General features: G+C 38.1%; 1 protein-coding gene across 1 annotated transcript in view; it reads left to right on the forward strand.

Annotated features, from left to right (window-relative positions):
• Positions 1 to 1,768: 1,768 nt before the first annotated feature.
• Positions 1,769 to 14,437, forward strand: part of chrm3a (cholinergic receptor, muscarinic 3a) — a 94,809-nt gene continuing 82,140 nt past the window's right edge. Inside the window, exon 1 of the mRNA XM_079363535.1 lies at positions 1,769 to 2,066. The gene's annotated coding sequence lies outside the window, so the exon portion shown is untranslated. The remainder of the gene's footprint in view (positions 2,067 to 14,437) is intronic.

Consider the following 14,437-nt stretch of genomic DNA (forward strand, 5'->3'; position numbering starts at 1 on the left):
TGCACTCAAGAAGTTGGGGAAATGATCCATTTCAGCCAAGTGGAAATGTGCTTATTTCAGAAATCCAGTTTAAAGAGCACTTGTATATTGGCGGAAATGAGTAGGAATTCTACATCTATTTTTGTTTTTTTACCATTGAATACTATACTCGAAGATCAATGTTAGTCTAAATCAACATTGTATTCAGTTTCTGAAGAATCTAATCCAGAGCTGGGCTTGGTTTTAAAGAAGAGTCTTCAAAACTTTTTTGTTTCCACAGCTGTGTGGACATCTGCCTGCTCAGCTGTTGTCCTCATTTACAGTATTGTGTGTTCATATGTACACGTGCTGATGAACAAATCTAATAGCAAAGAACAGCGTGATTTTACTTGTTTGTATATTTTATATCAATCAAAACAACTCTTTAAATATATTTAATTTTCCCGACAAAATGTTGTTTACAAAGAGTTTTAAAAGTTTCTCATCCACGGATTAGTCAAAACATAAACATGCATCATCATGAACCTTAAAAGTGAACATGCAGTTTCTAAGATCCTGATTTAACCCCTATAGTATACAAAGTATCTTATGTGTGTGTGTGTGTGTGTGTGTGTGTGTTAAACTGACAGTTAAAGGATGGATTCTCCACCTCACAGAGGAAATCAGAAGAGCCTACACGTACCAGGATGCACTGGAAAAGCTTTATCTGCTGCATTTCTTTTGGTTTTGTTTTCTTGAAGATATATGGCAGGATGTCTCTTCAACCGATAAAATTGAAAAATCGACCATATATTCTGTTCTCATATTTTTATTGTAGCTTATTTACAACACAAGCAAATGCGAAGACTACAAATCAAAGATGAGATGACGTTAATTAAGATTAAGATGTAAATTAAGAGATTTCAAATAATTGAGCTTGTGCCAGAAGGTTGGTAAACTTTAGCATGTGAGCCCCTGAGACAGAGAAAACCAGCATACCTTACAAATGAATCAGTAAGAAAAAGGTTTACATTTGTACACTTTCCACTGAAGGGGAGCTGATTAGCTGATTTTTTGTAAATCTGCCAAGAAAATGATTTCTTTGGATTGTGTTAACTGTCTATAGTCTATGTGCAGGTTTGTGTACTTTTCTTCTGGATCAGCTGTTGTTTATCCTCCATTATACTTGTTCTTCTTCACTGGTTTTAATTTACTTTTGTGCACAAAATCATTCATGCCTAACTTCCAACCGAGGCTAATCTCAGTGTTGGCTTTTCTCTTTACCATTTTATTTTTTGGACCAATCAAACCGGTTGGATTTTGAGCATGACGTAGTGTTTATCTTATACTGGTGGGAAAGTGGTATTGTGATGCTCTTATTTCTTATTTCAATAAATGTGTAAATGACAAAAAAAAAAAAAAAAGGTTTGCCACAATTACAGAACAATTCTTAATTGTAAGAACTTCTAAATGTACCTGTAAATCAATGTGTTTCTTAAATTGAAATCTAGTATATTTTTAAGTGTAGATTGGGATAGGCGTGTGTCTCATGAGATGATATGAAACACAATACATGGCCGAAATCCTAATGCAGTGATTCTGAGAGGCAGCCATAGTAATACTTCAAACTATCTGTCATGGTTGTTATCTTGTTTAGTTTTTGTATTTCATATTGTTTTAGGTTTCATTTTTTCCTAGTGTTTCTGTGTTTGAATGTCTCCTGTAGTGTTGATTGATCACTTGTTTAGTGTTTAGTCTTTCCTGTTTTATTTCGCGATGTCTTCTCCCTGTGCCTCTGTGTGTTTCTCTGTCACGATTACTCTGATTAGTCTCACCTGTGGAGTCTCAGTGTTTCTTCCCCTCTGTGTCAGTTCATTGTCTTTTGTTCCAGTCAGATGTTACATGTTCCATGTTCTTTTTGATTTCGTGTGGCTTCCTGTGTTGTCTTCTTGTGGACATTCTGGATTTATTATTTAGTAAGTTTTTGTTTGCTTTTTGTTTAAGAAAATACACATTTTTTTTGTTCTTGCAATTGGGTCCTCCTCCTTGTTTTTCGTTGCACCTATGACACTAGCGGATTAACTCAAGAATTGAAAACATCATGAAAGGTAAGGTTTGTTGTCAGTTTCAGCCCTTGTAGTGCTTCATTTCTTCTTCTCTTTCCGACTCTCAAACATTATCCCACCATGTTCTTCTTCTGCTTTAATCCCAATGTGTTCTTCTTCTCTGACAATTTAGCTTCAATTCATACTACTCTCTTGGAAGGAAGTCTATTTCGAGCTCAAAATAAAACAATTAAAAAGTATTGACATTTTGAACCAGCATCACATGAGTCAGGGTGTCGATATATTGTATCAATATTTTGTCCAACCCCTAGTTTAGATAAAAGTCAAAAAAATAATAATTCTTTTAACTAATAAACACTAAAATGAGTAATTATTCACATTTTAGTAGCTTCAAAGTTCTTGGCACTCAACTAGATTCTGTCATCATTTTCTCAAGTGATGGTTTTATCTCGAGAGTACAAATAAAACTCTTTATAATAAAACAATATAAGTTTATTTTAGATTATTGGGAATTTACTCTGCTCGCTGCCTGTACAGCCATATTCTAAAAGCAGATGTACAGTAGTGATCAGGTCAATAAAAGGAGACTTGTTTAAATCCCTCCTTTCACTCATAACATTTTTTTGATTAAAATCAATCAAAGATATCATCAATTAATTAGATAATATGAGAGTATGAGTGTTAAAGCAGACGAGATAGGTGGTTGAGGAATCTATTGTCATTTAAGAAGTGTTTCAATGCAAGAAAGGCTTCTGAATGATAGCACACATAGATGCAGAAGTTGTCCACTTCATATGTCGTAAGGTTCAGCTTCCGCATCGAAATGTGACGGACACTATTCACATTCAAAACCAATGACTTCACCACTCCTTCATGAAACGCTATCCTTTTTGGTCGCCTGTCATTGTAAATAAGAAAAGAAAATGTATATTACAGCTGACATAGAATACACAAAAAAGGCAGCAGAAATGGGATTTTTTTGAAACAGAGGCTCTCTCACAGTCTGGGAATAAATGATAAGCTTGAATTGATTCTGCCTACCTGGGCTGTGCATGTTGCAGGGTGGCAGATGGTTTTGGCCAGCTTTGATGGAAACATAGTAAAATGAGGGCAAATGTGCAGTGTGAATGGCCTCACTGATGGCAAATGGGCTTGTTTCCTGTCTCCTGAAATGACCCAGGTATTGCCAGGGGAGTGAATGCAGAGGATGTGCACACAGGCATAATTAAGCTTAGCGTTGTAGTTAATGGTACAAACAGCCTTTTTTTGTCCTAAATGGTAGAAATAAAACTCTGCAAAGCACAGATATCTCACTAGAAACACAGTATTTATTTCTGTAATGCTAATTACTCAGTAAAAAATGCATAAAAGTTTCTGTTTGGGCTGATATAACTAAAGGCATTAACAAACTTCAGAGCAGCTCTTGAAAAGCCTTAAAATTCTGTTTTTTAATATCTTGCAATACTGTACAAGAGTCTATAATTTTCTGAGTTTGGATGTCTTTCATTGTGTTTCTGTTGGCTTCTGTCAAGCACTGCTTTGGTTAGTTCTTTGCAAAGGACGCAGTCTCTCAGATTTTCTCAAAGAAAAGAATAAAGGAAGAATTGATGTCTGCTCTCTGTTGTCAAGTTCATTGAAGGACCCTTTCCCTGCCAAAAGAAACCCCTGACTGGAGGCTATGATAGAGATATTATCTCACAGAACAGACGGACTTGACTCTTTCATTGAATGACACTCATCTCTTAACTCTTTCAGGTTGAAGGATGTTGGCTGTAAGAGGGGGAAGCATGCCTGATTAGTGGTTGCCATTGAATGCTTCAGATTTAGAAATATTTTCTGTTTGCCGTTTTCACCTAGTTTTTACAATCCAGATTGTGAATTCTGATCTGCATATATTTACATTTAAATGGTGTGAGGAAAGTGGCTGATTTGACTTTGCATTTAACTACATTTTTGTTGTTCGGGCTCAGAGAATACAGATTGACAAGGACTTGTCAGATTGACCTGAAAGGACAAACGAGATTGGATTCCTCATCATCCTCCTCCCCTAACATTTGTCCACTTGTGGACACAAATTGTGTCACTGCAGAACAAAAGCCTCATCATCATCATCATCATCATCATCATCATCATCATCATCCTCATCATCATCCATTCGGTGCACAGAGGACAAATCATTGTCACGGTCGTTCCGTAGCGCCACACGCCTGTGCAGACCTCTTTTCAAAAGTCCCAAAATCAAATCTGCCTCGTGATTAAGCTCGGTGTGTGTGTGGTGTGAATGTGGCCTAAGGAGGTTTCTGAATATAAATACAAGCTCGATGTTTTGCCTGGTGATTGGGTTGGATAACTGCTGCCATCTTCCTTATCTTTGCCATTACAGTCAGATAATTAGGCTACCTTCTGGCTGAAGAAGTTGATTGATATCATGGACAGCTTTGCAGTAGGTGCTTTGATCAGGTGGCAGGAGTCTGAGAATCTATTTTAATTTAGTTTAGCTCAATCTGTCTCTCACTCACTGACTAATGCTTAGTGAAAGCGTGGACATGCCAATCAGACTAATGCCCGATTACTATCTCTATGTCAATGCCTATATTCCATTGATGATCCGGTGTACTTTGTCACATTTATCGGAGACTACTTTATCATTTCACTCACTGTGGTATTCAAAAAAGTCATTGGAGGGACAAGGCTTGAAATACATTGTAACTTCAGGGGGGAAAAGCTCCCAGTTTATGTCAACAAATTACCGCTGTCTGCCAGATGGTAAGGGCATGAATTAACTTTGTGTAATCCATTTAAAATCAAAGATGATGCTCATTAACTTGTGTTGCTCAGCAGTGATGCCACAAGTGATATTATGAATTGGAAACAGAAAATGTGTGCTTAAGACAGTCAGTGTCGTGTCAAAGTAGAAGATAGTGGGGGTATGTGGTGGTGAGGGGGCTCAAAATAATGGATTCAAACAATATGCACATTTAGAAAGAGTTGCTAGGGTAAACAAATCCAGTAAGTAATAGTTTCATTTACTCAAAGACTTCTATGCAGAAAACATGTTTTTGCACCCAGTGGAAAGCATCCTGCTGACCTTTATAAAAATGCAACAATATTTACATTCAAATATGTAAATTCATGAAAAATGGGCTGGAACCCTTGTTGTATATTTTGACAAGTATTTACATTACCTCAACTATTTCGAACAGTTCACAGAGATAACAGGTAAAAGTTCTCCTTCACAAAAAAAAAAAAAAAATCTCAAAATTAACAGGGTTATGGGGCTACAAGTCAAACAAACTAGACCACGAGGCTTTAATTGATTTACAACCTCTCCTATTCAAACATTTTCTGTTTTAACGAAGGCTCACTTTGGACACATTGACGTGTTATTGAAATAAAATAACATTAATTTTGCTTTTCTCATTCGCTAGCTTCGGTAATAAGGTTTTTCCAGCCGTTAAATACAGGTCATTTCCCAGACTGAAACTAACCTTGCAAATTGCATGAACCTGCCTAGATCCACAAGAATGTGCCATCAACCACACTTATGTTGACATCTTTTTTCATGATCCTGACTTAAATGCACATGGAATAAGAAGAGTAGTGCACTTTACTGATTGCATGCAAAATGCTTTCAAGTGCTGTCTTGTTTGATGAATAATCAGTCACTCTTTAGGCACGAATGGATCTGGAATGAGTTGCATAAGTTAAGTAAATTAATTCAAGTAAATAACTGAATACTTTCACACATGCTGATAATTTAAGAGCCAAGTTGCATCTTTCACTTACAGCACCAACAACTGTAAAATAAGAATGTCATTTGAAAGTGCTACAAGAACTGTATTTGTGTCTCCATTGAGAGAAACAAAAAAAAACCCACTCTGTCATTTTGGGTTTTTTGACACGAATGCCTAAAGCTGCTCCTTTTTCAACATTTGTCCTTCTGGAGGGATTTATGGTTATGAGGAGTAAGATGCTGCAGCTCTACAATACTAATGTTTTGAAAAGAGGCAGCAAAACGTTTCAATATATCTTGCAGGAACATTGTGTGATGTAGGATTAAAAAAAAAAAGCTATGATGAGAATGCGTTGCCATCACTGGACACAATGTTCCCAGACAACTGTAGCTGCTAGCTTAGTCTCAGTTTCTTGTAGAAACAGTCGGACTTAGGAAGAGTGTGTCTACTACACTCAGTATATCTGTCAGTCTACTTAAACTGGGACATTTCTTCTTTGTAATCCCTTTGGCTCTGTAGATTAGGACAGACGCAATGTGCCAAGTTTGTATTCTGCACATCCCCTTCTATCTGCCAGAGGAGACTGTTTGGCTTATTTGGTTGAGTTAGAGAGGAGCTGATTCCCCTTTTGGTTTCAAATAGTAATCAAACCAAAGAGGGGCTAAGTTAGGATGTGTTTCAGTAAGAGCCTATCCTGAAAGAGCTGCATGTTTTTTTCATCATTCACACCAATCTACATTGCAAACAATTATTAATTTACAGCCAGTTTTGAACACTAAAATACTGTTTTGATCTAAAACAGTTAAGATCTGTAGTTAGCAATGTGTTGTGGGATACCAACCTTCAAGCAACAGGACAAAGGCCCTAAACAGTATAATGGTGTTTTAAATTACAGGACACTACAGTATTTTTGAAAACGTGGTTGTTGCCTGGAGAACTTTAAGTGTGTCAGTCGTGTGGTACATTAGGCTGTTTTGTCTCTGAAAATATGCTGCTTATTTTTCTCCGTTTTTTTTTTAAATTAAAATAACCAAAGCCATCAACTCCTGAATTTAGGATTATTTGAATAGTAGAACAGTAGAAATACAGATTTAAAGCCCACTAATGTAATGTTCTTTACATTATTCATACTGTACATCTTAAGGTTGGGTGAGTTTTTATAAGTTCTTAGTTTTTACAATAACTGTGTTTTAAAATAAGCACTGCAGTCCAAATTCAAAACATTGGAGAAAGCTGTCTCCCCCCGCCCTTCCTCCCTAGAGTTGATGTGCAAGCAGGTTGCCATGCAGCAGATGAGGACGCTTTAGTGTTGAGCCAGCTCTGCATCTGTTTCATCTCTGCAACTCCTGTTGCTTTGTCGTTTGCCTGGTAAACAGAGGGGCATCCAACACTGTCATGTCGGGTTGCCTTAAAACCGCCTACAATACCTTCTCTGGCCAAAACAAACACAGACCGTTATTTAGTCTTGTACACATTAGTCTTTCATTACTTATTTATATTTTTAGTCTACCAAAGTTAAATTCCTTGTGTGTTAAGCATACCTGGATAATAAAGCTGCTTTTGATTCCAGACCAGAATCAAGACTTAGGAGGAGGACATAACTTGCTTGTTGTCAGAAAAGCTAGTACTTGAACACGTGATCTTTCATTAAAGTCTGATAGTATGTTCATTTTAAGATTTAATTCAGTAAATATCTTACATGTTGCTGATGTTGGATAAGAATTATGCATTGTTTGTGTAATTAGGGGTGTGACAGATTTGACTTACAGGTGGGTATTTTGTCTGTAACAAGACTTTCCAAAAGTTAAGTAGAGTCAGCATTTCTGATATTGCGATGGTAATTGTTTAGCATAAAGCACCTCTGGATGACATCCCTGAGACTTAGTCTGTGACTTATGCAGTATATGCTGCACATGTCTTAACTTTCTACTGCTGAGGGTTCAAGAGAAGGCTGAAGTTTTTTTGTTCTCTGGGTACTTGTGACATATTTGCCAATATTGCCATACCAGCCTAATGGCTTCAGAAGTCCCAGAAATATAAGTAATTGTCTTTTCATAGCAGAACAAAAAAAAGTTATATTTTATTTCAAAACATGAAGATGTACCTGAGGAGTCTTGACCAGATCACTTGTCTTATTCTTTCAGATAACGAGGATATACCTTACACTTCACAGCGTCTCTTATCTAGGTAATTAGTAAGGCGTAAGTAAGCCTTAAAGTCAGCGGATAGATTGTTACTCCATGAAAGGACACGTCAGTTCCCTGCGGCTGCTCATCTCAGATGCAACCATTCTGTATCCAATTGCGATTACCTCAAATGTCTTTAGCTTTTTTGTTCCTTTTGCCCCATGTCGGTTTCAGTTGATAGTACAAGGATTCCTATCACAGTCTGACTGAGGTAAAGGTGTATTTATTTTGATTATTGCCCCCCAAAAAAGAGTGGGGAAAAAAATACACAAATTGTCACTCAAACCCTTAAGGGGGGAAGGGGCGAAGGGGGGCAAACCTAGTTTCTGATTTTAGTTACTTTAATTGTTTCCACAAATAGAACTTAATTTGTCTGCTGAAATTGCGTTAAGATGATTGGCACAGGAGGGGATGAGAATTTTAACTGTTGTCTACAGCACTAATTGGTTCCTCATCCAGCCCAATTTAGAGGGAGCAGTCAGCACGTCACAAACCCTCGTCTTTCTAATAAGGAACACAAACATTTCACCCTGTCTGTGTATGGCATTATGTTTATTTAAGGCGCACATGCATACACATAGAAGGCTGCAGACACATTCACACCAACAGCTCTTTGAGAGTTGTTCAATTTAGAAGCCTCGTAATTTGATGGTTTTAAAACTTGGCTCAGTTTTGTTTGCTGTCGTGGGGAATGTAATTTATTCTCAGGCCTGTGTTGTTTGTTTACGCGACGGAGATAAATGTTTAAATTTGATCATGAAGTTCAACATTAAGGAATACTTCTAATTAGTGCAGTTAACGCTGCCTGAACTACAAGATGCACCAAGGACGTGCTGAAGACATGGAATCGGGCTCTTTGCATTGAGGGAAGTGGCTGCTTTGCAGTCTGGTGGTTTTGCAGGTGCATCCCAAAAAGTCAATGGCAGACACAGAAAAGGAAAGTGTTCCATGCAGACCTTTCTGGCTCTTTTTACGATGTGTATTGAATCATGGAATTGGAGCCCCACAGTGGCCTTTTTTGGACATATATGATATTTAATGCTTCCTCAAGAGCCTGATTTTTTTCCCCGCTTAATATCAAAAGTCAATTAACAACAGCAATATGTGGATGCTGTGCATTGTGCCTTAGTATGTGGGTGCCTGAGTCTATTCCTGTCGAGCCTTTGTCTCATGTTGTCTCTGCTTTTTGGCAAGCTCCCTCCCAGATGTTATTTACACCTGTGATACATGCTGCGTCCACCCTCACAGCGGTGGCACTGTCTTAGAAGTCCTTGATAGAGAGCCAATAACATGGAGGTGTAATCATAAACTCATCAGGATCCCAGCAGAGTGGTGAAGTGGTACGAATGCACACTCAAACACAGAGCTTGTCTTTTCACATTTTTCCGGTTAAGTTTTTGAGAACAAGATTTAGGTCCTCCCAAGATTTTTCATAGTCGTTCCATAGTCCATAGAAGGTGATGAGAACATTGTATACAACGACATAGGTTTGTGACCCATTATTTTAAAAAGTCAATTTCAACTGTATTTCTTTTCAAACATATTTGATATTAAAACATATGTCACGTGAAGCATTCATTTTGCAGTGTGGTTAACATATTTCTATCAAAAGTGTCAAATCTAAGATTTTGTAGACTTGGGTTTGCAGAGCTCAGTGTTTGCAAAACCTCATTGTAAGCTAATAAGACCTGATGAACTCTCAGCAGAGCTTTGTCTTCCAGTCCATCATCTCTGCATGATACAGGTTTATCCTGGAAGCCTGGCTGGGATGGCTCTGATTAGTCCTGCATGAGGAGTTAAAATAAGTCTAACAACCCAAACCAGATGTGGTCTTTTTTTAGAAGACTGAGGAGTGTGAGGATATTTATCAGCACTTAACCTGAAGTGCAAAAAATACAAACACTCTAAATCTGAGTGCTTAAAGGTTACCATAAAGACGGAGCTGTGCTAAATGTGTAGGAGGCAGCACACCCTTTTTTGTTAGTTCATTGGATCCCTGCATTTGCCCTTGTTTATCCTGATTAATTTTCAGATCCCTTAGATCTCTCTGATTTTCAACATCTGGACATCAGGATATGCGGTTCAGGATACAAATACAAGCCAAGAATCTGTAAGGGAGACAAAAAGGATGAGCACCTTCATTCCGGCCTTTGAGGTTCAGCTTTTACCCTGTACATATATGGGTTGAAAACTCGATTATCCATCCCTCCACTTCTTGTTATTCTATCACTTGTCTTCTCACTCTGACACTCTCATTCCTTATCACAGGCACACACACATGCCCCACGAGTTCAGACGTTTGAAACTGTACCCAGTAAATCCCCCATTTGATGCCTTTCTTTTTTGAATATTGGGAGATCAGCGTTTAATTGTACAGGTGCACGGTTGGTGCATCACTAGTAAAGGATTTGAACTGAAACCCAGTGAGGAGAGACAAAGCAGCATATGGCAAGAAAATGGTTGGTCCGTGGCACACTGAAACAAAAAAAAAAGGCGATTTATACCCTTTGGCGTTGTGTTGTTGGATGTGAGGAAAGCCCTGTGTTTGTGACTAGAGGAGGAATTAGACAAACTGGGTCTGTCGAAGCTCTGAGCCATGCTGGTAAGTTATTTCAAGCATGGAAAATCTTTAGTCTATCCCCTGTGTATTTGCGAGACAATGAGTGCCAGCAACAACTATTTGTTGTTGAATTCTGCAGTGAAATTTTGCAGAATATTAATGTTTGACTTTGTGAGTTAATTGTGTACATGTTGAGGAGCTTACTGAGGAGAGAGGTCAAAAGATAATTAGATTTGGTTGCTTCATCTAAAGGGATGTTCCATACCACTGATAGTGATAATTAATTTGCTTATGCCTTCAGCATAATTAAAACCCTCGATAATCTGACTTTTGTTCTAACTGAGTGGCTCCTGACTAGTGACAGATGGGACATGGAGAAACGGGGAAAAACAGGAACATCGGGGGTGACTGTGTTTGTCAATGTGGGGACTTTCTTTTTTTCCATTGTCCGTCTTATAGGTGCTTTGGTTTGCAGAAATTGCTACACAGTTTTCCTTAGAATTTATATTTTGTCGGATGGAAGATTAAATGAAAGGACAGTAGTAGTATGATTGGTCATAAGGAAAACCACTCAGCTTGCAAAAACAGGTTTAATGTAAGCTATCTTAATTGTGATGCTGAAGGGTTAAATGTTTTTTTGTGATTTTGCCTGTGACTCAGGGCATGTGTTATTAATAAGATTTATTGGGACTTTGATGGTGGCTATCCCAGCCTATGCAGATTTTGACTTCTGCAGCGACACCAAAATGGAGAAACCAAAATTGAAAGTACAAAAATGTATGGAAGAGGAACAAAGCTTAAAGGTTGGGCTGGTAATTTTCAAAAACGATAATTATTTTGAAAGCAACATTCCCTCAGTGCTCCATCTACATCCAACCCTCCCCTCTGTGCTCCCTCAAAAGCCACGCCGCTCTTGCATGCATGAGTACTGTTCCTCCAGAAGCAGACCCCGGCTCATTGCACTACACTAAACAACAACACTAAACTTGATGGTACTACATACAGAAAATATCTGACCATTTAACTTTTTTTTTACTGGCTTAAAACTACTACAAATGACAGATTTTTACTTTATTCAATTTTCAGAGCCCAGGCCTAAAGACATTTTCTACCAAAACCATAAAACGTGTAACCGGAGAAAATCACCAACCCTGCCTTTAAACTTCTAGGGTTATATTGGAGTGAAAGTCTGATCTGAACCCTTATAATCATGTTTTGCACATAATGCATGTATTTTTTTTTAAAAATGATAGTTTTTTTTTAATTATGTCTCGCTCGACAGCTATAGAAACACTATGCTGTTTCCATATTTTTTACGTCTCCTACAGAGGTTATTTATTCTGTGAGGAGTTTTTAACTGGGAATGATATAGAGTGAAATAAATACCAATGCCTCTAAACCTGTACCTACAAATCATGACTTTACAGTATATTGATGTCATTTTGTCAAGTTTTGGTTATATATTATTATTATTATTATTATTATTATTATTATTATTCTAATACCCATTGTTTTTTTCATTAACAGACAAATGCTCCTAATCAAAAAGACTAGAGTCGATTTGCTGGCTTACCCAAACTAACCCACTATCTGAATCAGAGATGAGTGGAAAGTTGATTGACATTAGTCAACATGTGTCATCTCTCCAGGCTGAAAGACGCATTTCCTCCAGGCCTTCTAAACTCATTTTGATTGTGATTGCTCTTCGTCGGAATGTAGCACCAGCTCTCACCACAGGCTGTTGACCATCAAGCCATTACTGACTGATTGGCCTCCCCATGGTTTCCAAATAAATGGAGACCCAAACTCAAGCCAGACTTAGATCATGTTGCTGCACTGAACTCCCTGTAGGAGATTTCTGCTTGTGTGAGTTTGAATAAAGATTTTCAAAGCATTCATAGTGTGGTAATGAGAAATATGCAGTCAGACATTTTGTGTAGCAATCTTGGCTTTGACGAGCTTTCATGGTGAAGGGCTGAGGATCTTGTTGACAGGCCAGTATGGCAAATAAGATCTACAGGGAGACAGAAAAGAGCCCAGGCCAGCTTGTATTTTCAACTAACAACTTGCTAAAGGACAGGATAATGTTGGAGATGACAAGCCAGGCTGTGATCAAGGCCGAGCTAAAACATCTGTGAAATGCAGAATTATTTAGACATGACTTGAGGATTTAGGTTTTTATTCATTCAAGGGGAGACGCCTTCGAAAATAAGGGATTCTGGAGTGGGTACCTATGCTTCAGGTTAGAAAAAACTCAAAAGTAGATGTTGATGGAAAAAAAGGGATGATGCTCAACACTTCATTGGTATTTTGACACTGAAATTTCATTGCATATGTCAAGGGAGGACATGGACACGTAAACACAGAAACCGCACATCCACATTGAGTAATCACCCCAAGGGAGTTGGCGTCTAATTATTTTTCAGGAGAAAGCATTCATTCTTAATTGAATAGCCCTGCAGAAATTCCACATGACATCAGCACCAGCTCCAAACCACAATTAAGGATGTGAATGCTGTGTAAACCTTACTTTCTCTACATCCAGCTCATATGCATTCTCAATGAACACATTTTACCCTTGTTTGTTAAAGTCACTCTTTACAGATGTGTTCTTCAAGGAATAGTTTTGAGTAGTCTTCAGCTTTATTACAGTTATTCGTAATGTTATAAGTTTATACAAAGGCTTGAACGACATGGGACTGATACCAATATTGATAGTGGGAGAGAAAAAAATCAAAAATCGATATATCGGCCGATATCTTTCTTGAATCTATGAAATCTGAACAATCCCATTTTCATATGTTTTGGGCATGCCCGAAAATGACCAACTTTCGGTCTGCTATATTCAACACTCTCGGACAGGCTCTTGGTATGAATCTGAGACCGTACCCTCTAACTGCTCTATTCGGTCCGACGATGAAAGGAAATGCGCCTGTGTCTGCTCGCAGTGTTATTGCCTTCACCACCCTATTGGCCAGGCGTGGGATTCTTTCCAAATGGAAACTTGTCACCTCCGACCCATAACAGATGGGTACAAGACGTTTTGCGATGTTTGCATATGGAGAAGCTTAGGTTTTCACAGACAAGCTATTTGACAGCCTTCCATAACACCTGGGAGCCCCTGCTGGGCCTTATTAGAAACAAGCTTACTATCACTCCTGGCGAGGCCAGTGATGTGGCTTAGGCTTTTGAAGTGAGAGAGAATGAAGTTATCAAACACTTGTGGAAGAAATACAAAAGGATGACAAGACTCAACTGGAAAGTAACTGAGCACCCTGTGACACTCTAGAGGGTGATAGCGTTTGTTGCAATCCATACAGTGCACTCTGCTGGTGAAAGAGTTAATGTAATACAATGAAACTAATGAAATACCATTTGACTGGTGAATAAATAAAAAAATATCGGTGCATTTTTTCTGCAATAATATAGCAGATACCAATAAGTTAAAATCGGCCAATAGTATCGACTTGGGGATTAGTCAGTCTTGCTTGATGCCTAGAAATAGTTTAAAATGCCCTTACCAACAGCCCAAGGTACCGTCTTTGACTCCCTTTTTCTATAAGGTGACATGCCTCACATTTCAGATGCTGGAACATGCAATTGTTTGTCTTAAAAAAAGGACTTGAGCAATTATTCAACTATCCTTTTTTTATTTATTTTGTTTGTCAACTGGCTAATGTATAGACTTATTGTTGTAGCTCTACCCATGTTAATTATCTATCAGAAAAAGATAAACACAAGTCTCTGTGGAGCCCTTTAAAAACATAACAATATCTCTGTAATTTCCAGCCCTTCTCACCCTGTGGTGCATCCTGTGGCTGAAGCTTATTTCTCACTGTTTCACTGAATTTGATTTCCTGTAGATGAAATCAGAACAGGAAAAAGCACAAACTCTCTCTGTCGTTATCAAACTCAAGCAAAGCTTGTTAATTG

Source organism: Symphodus melops (assembly GCF_947650265.1).
Source record: "Symphodus melops genome assembly, chromosome: 15".
NCBI classification, from domain to species: Eukaryota; Metazoa; Chordata; class Actinopteri; order Labriformes; family Labridae; genus Symphodus; species Symphodus melops.